The sequence below is a fragment of the Mauremys reevesii genome, linkage group 13, assembly GCF_016161935.1.
Source record: "Mauremys reevesii isolate NIE-2019 linkage group 13, ASM1616193v1, whole genome shotgun sequence".
Taxonomy (NCBI): Eukaryota; Metazoa; Chordata; order Testudines; family Geoemydidae; genus Mauremys; species Mauremys reevesii.
In genome coordinates, this window is record NC_052635.1 from 6,803,300 (window position 1) to 6,808,979 (window position 5,680).

A 5,680-nucleotide genomic window follows, 5' to 3' on the forward strand; every position below is an offset into this window, starting at 1 on the left:
CGGAGAACTTCGTGCTGATGGCCGCTCACTGCAATGGAGAGTAAGTGCCTCTGTGCTGGGGATGTCGGGGCAGGTCGGGGTTAGCAGGTGATGGGGGGGCCAGGAGCTCTGGTGCCGTCGTAGGTTGCAGGGAAGGAGCAGGTAGCAGGACAGGCTGGGAGAGCAGAGCACAGGGGTCTGATCTGCTCAGGGGGTGTCAATGTGTCTCTAGGGGCCTCTGCAAACCATAGTCCAGATCCAGCACTGGGTAAATCAGTGGAGCTACGGCCATAGGCACCAGCTGGGCTCTGGGCCACAGAACAGGCAGGGGGGAGCTGGGCATAGACCTGTCTGGATCTGGCTGGGAGGGGTCCCCTGGCTGGAACTCAGAGACTCAGGGGAGAAGGGGAACGAAGGAGTCTGAGATCACTGCCCTGTCCCCACAAGATCAGTACTTATGTCACACCATGTGCCCATCCCCCACCTTAGTGCACTACTGCCCCAATGCCCATGTATTGCTCTTGGCTTTTACAGCAGGATCACTGTGTACCTGGAGCGGAAGGACCCCTGACCGCTGAATTACCGCCGAAGCAGGGCCCCCCCACCGTCGAAGACCCCAAGCCCCCTGAATCCTCTAGACGGCCCTGCCTCTGTGCTGGTCTGTCCATCCATCCGTCCACCCTTCCCTCTGTGCCTGTCTGTCCATCTGTCCATCCACCCTTGCCTCTGTGCCAGTCTGTCCATCTGTCCACCCATCCCTCTGTGTCGGTCTGTCCGTCTGTCCACCCTTCCCTCTGTGCCGGTCTGTCTGTCTGTCCGTCCACCCTTCCCTCTGTGCTGGTCTGTCTGTATGTCTGTCCATCCACCCACCTTCCCTTTCTGTTTTCTGTTCTTCTTTCATAGAACCATAGAATCTCAGGGTTGGAAGGGACCTCAGGAAGTATCTAGTCCAACCCCCTGCTCAGAGCAGGACCAATCCCCAACTTAATCATCCCAGCCAGGGCTTTGTCAAGCTGGGCCTTAAAAACCTCTAAGGAAGGAGATTCCACCACCTCCCTAGGTAACCCATTCCTTCCCTCTTCACTCTTGTGGTAAATGAAGGGGTGGGGGTAGCACCCTTGTGTAACTCTCCAACCAGTCAGTTAGCGATAGAATCCTCCTTAGCAGCTCTACCCAGTTACCTTATCTGTGAAGGGTTAAGAGACGCTTAAAATGAGTTGGCACCTGACCAGGGGAACCAGTAGGGAAGCTGTACCCTTTCAAATTGGGACAGACTGCGCGGCGTGAGGGTCTTTGCAGCAAAGATGTTGTAAGCGGGGCCAGGTATGAAAATCATCAACACTCATACCTAGACTTGCTCCTTTGGAACTACAGGTATGTACGTAGAACAGGAAGTGTTTAGACAGACACGATCAGGGGTCTCTCTTTTCATTTTGGCTTGTGGATTCCTCTGTGCTAACCCCAGGTGCTTTTGTTTGCTTTGTAACCTTGAAGCTTGACCCCAAGAAAGCCATCCTTGGTGCTTACTCCTTGCAGTTGTTCTTTTAATGTTTAGCAATAATCTAATTTTTCAAATGTATTTTCTTCCTTTTTTCAATAAAATTTACTGGTACCTTTTTTAAGAACATTATTGGATTTCTGTGTCTTAGGAGGTAAAGGTTTATGCATCTGTTAATCATACAATCATTCCACTTTTCTTTTGTTTTCTTTCTCGGCTGCCCCGAGGGATGGGTGGAAAAGCTGAGGGGCCTCAGGAAAAGCTTCCCAAGTGAGTTTTTTTCTGGATTGCCAAAAGGTAGTTTTCACTTGGGTGGTGGCAGCATTACCAGCCTGGAGTGGCCAATATTAATTTGTAGAGTCCTTGCAGGCCCCCACCTTCTGCACTCGCAGTTCCAGAGGGGGGATATCGACACTGATAACTTTGTCCATCCTTCCCTTTCTCCATCCTTCCCTCTGCACCCTCTGCCCACCTTTCCCTCTGTGTTGTCTGCCTGTCCATCCATCCACCTCCCTTCTGCACCATCTGTCCATCCTTCTCACTGCACTATCCTTCTGGGCACCCATCACCGTGGTATCGTAGCGCCTTCCCCAACAGCCTGGAAATCCCAACCCATGACCCCCTGCTCATTGCAGAGCCTGAACACCTGGAGCCAGCGCCGGCAGCCAGGCTCATGGTCAGGGACTCTACTGCAGAAGGAAATGGCAGCAGCTGCAGGTGACCTTGAGTGAGGCGAAGCTGTGACATAGCTAAGCCTGCAGGGGTGGCTTTCAGGTTGGAAGGAAATCGGTACATTTCCAGTGGCCAGGGTGTGGGGGGAGCAGGGAATGGGTTTTCCTTCGTGCACTGGGCCAGATCTTCCACTGGTGTAAATTAATTGGCTTCCATCAGGGTCCTTGGGCCACTTCCCCAGCCGGAGCAAACTGGCCGTAGTTCCACTGGAGACATGGGCAGATCCAGAGCCGATGTAGATCAGTGGAGCTGCATTTACACCTTGGGGAGCTGGTCCCGTTTCTCCCAGCTAAGGCTCAGTCCCTATAATTCATGGGTTTCCCGCCCATGTTATGCTCTCCCGGTTTAAGGAATATTAACATAGCGCGCACACATCGACATCAGCGAAGCCATACAGATGGTAAAAGAGCGAAACATCATCCTGTCTCACTGTCAGGCAAAGAAATAGATCAGGATTTTTAAAAAAAAAAGATGAGGGGAAGTGAATGCAAACAGGATTTCAATGAAACACAGATTGATACAGCTATAAGTGGTTGACTGAAATAGCCACTAAGGGGCAGCAGAGGGTAAGGAATATGGAGAAGGGACCTGATTTTACCCTTAGGTTTAGCCTGAGAATGGCTTGGAGGATCTGTTGGGCCCTAGTGTCCCACCCCCAATGCAGGCTAGTGCCATACTGTGATTATTTCAGCAAGCACCTAAGGGCCTCATGGAGGATAAATCCATCAGTGGCTATTAGTCAGGATTAGGGTGACCAGATAGCAAGTGTGAAAAATCAGGACAGAGGGTGAGGGGTAATAGGAGCCTATATAAGAAAAAGCCCCAAATACTGGGACTGTCCCTATAAAAGTGGGACGTCTGGTCACCCTAGCCAGTATAGGCATAAAAGTGTCCCGGAAGCTGGGAATGGATGGCAGGGGATGGATCACTTGATGATTATCTGTTCTGTTCATTCCCTCTGGGGCACCTGGCACTGGCCACTGTCAGAAGACGGGATACTGGGCTAGATGGACCTTTGGAAAGACACAGTAGGGCCATTCTTATGTTCTTATGCCTCTATAGGGAGCCTGATGGGTGCTTTAAAACAGATGGTGACAAAGGCTCCCTACCCCCAAGAGATTACCTATGCAACCCGGAAAGGCAGACCAGAAGTGGGAGGGAAAACAGACGCACAGAAAGCAGAAAGGACTTGCTCAAGTTCATATAGCCACTAGTGGCAGAGTCAGGGAATCACCCTGAGACTGTTGGTTCTTTAGGGAAGGGACTAGACTGTCTGTCTGGGCCTCTACACCCCCTTGGCACTACTGCCAATAATAAACCCTTCTACTGTCTGCACTGAAGCTCTGTCTGCCAGGCCAAGTTGTTTTCCTATGTTCTTGCAGAGAAAGGCAGGATGAGAAACAATAGCTGGATGTTACAGCCAGACAAATGTGAAATAAGTAGGTGTTGGAGAAAAACTCAGTTCTCGCTTTTTCTTTGGGTGCAGCAAAATCAAATACTTTATTATTTCTCCAGTAATTACAATGGAGAGAGAGAGTGACCTAGGACACAGGGTCGCCCCAGTCCCGGACAGGTCCCTCAACTGGTAAACAATTACAGCAAGCCTTTATACCTTTGTTACAGACAATAACTAGCAATAATACAGACAATAATGAGCAACAATTGCATTTTGTTTATACATAAGCCATTCTGCTATCTTATTTTTCTCACTCCTAGAAGACACCAGCCTGCATATTTGGTTATCAGTACAAGGTCGTAATAACTTTTTACACAGTTCTTTTCCTCTCACCTCACACTATCCTTGCTTCTACAAATCTCACGTCATTAGGGTTACAGCTGGCCTAACTCTTGCTAACTGACTGACATGCATTAAAATTCCCTTCAAATCCTTGTTAATTCTTTCCCTGCTTCCACATAGGCTTGGAAGAATTCAGTTTTGATGGATCCTGTCCATGGTTATTTTTAAGCATTTTTTAAATTATTTTAACTATTTGTACAAAATTAGTAGTGGGAAGGTCAACATTACATGTGAAAATATGCAAGGTCAATATCCTTAAATTAAACTATTGTAAGTTCTCAGGCAGAATTTTCCTTAGTTTTGCCTATCGGTAAATTTAAGTTTTTATGAATAGAAATATTTTTTCATTGGTTTGTGTGTGTGCACGGGGAAATTGACGTTTACCAACATTTACCAGTAAAAATCTGATCTCTCCAAGCTCAGAAATAAGACCTATAGTTTTGTTTATTTAACAGTGAGGGCGATTAACTATTGGACTCAACTGTCAAGGGAAGTGATGGATTTCCCATCTCTTGAAGTCTTCAGATCCAGACTGGAGGCTCTTCAGGAAGATGTTTTAGCCATGCACGATTTTCTGAGATGAATACAGGGGCTACTGAGAGAAATTCTCCAGCTTGTGTGATACGGGCGATGAGACCAGATGATCTAAGGGTCCCTTCTGGCCTTAAACTCCCTGTTTCAGCAGGTGTCAGTCCCTATAAAAACAACGAGGAGTCTGGTGTCACCTTAAAGATTAACAGATTTATTTGGGCATAAGCTTTCATGTGTAAAAAACCCACTTTTTCAGATGCATGGACTCCTTGTTGGTTTTGTGGATAGAGATTAACATGCCTCCCCTCTGATAGTCAGTCCCTCTAGTTCATCGTATAAAACTAACTGGGCGGGAGAAGGAATTGCATCCTGGTGTTCAGCTTTGTCCGGAGCGGGTGGGATGCTAATAGCAACCTCATGGTTAAAACACAAGGCCAGAGCCTGGGAGATCTAAGACGTGAGTCTCACTGTTAGTGGCCTGCTTTCCGGAGGCACAACCTGGCTCCTAGTAGCAGTGTCCTTGTTCTCATTTAGTATCATTATTTTATATGGGAGGCGCTGAGACTACCGAGAAAAGTAACAGCATAAAGCCCTAAGGCAGTGGCTCTCCACCTCTCCAAACTATTATAACCTTTTCAGGAGTCTGATTTGTCTTGTGTACCCCCAAGTTTTACCTCACTTAAAAACTAGTTGCTTACAAAATCAGACATAAAAACACACAAGCATTGCTGAGAAATGTCCGACTTTCTCATTGTAATATAAATAGTGTCCTGACATTTCAGTTGATGTACCCCCTGGAAGACCTCTGCGTACCTCAGGGGTACATGTACCCCTGGCTGAGAACCACTGCCCTAAGGAATGTAACCCAGGTAGCTGCAGCAATAGTAAAACTGGACAGTCTGTCACCTCTCATCAGGTTTTTATTTTGTGTAAGACACTTTATCCTTCTACACAGGGCAGTTTTGTCTTTATAAAAAGTACATAAGAACTTCAGAATGGCCAGACTGGGTCAGACCAAAGGTCCATCTTGCCAGTGTCCTGTCTTACGACAGTGGCGATGCCAGGTGCCCCAGCGGGAATGAACAGAACAGGTAATTTAGAATTAAGGGCCCAGAATAGACAGGGGCCAGATGACTAGTGGC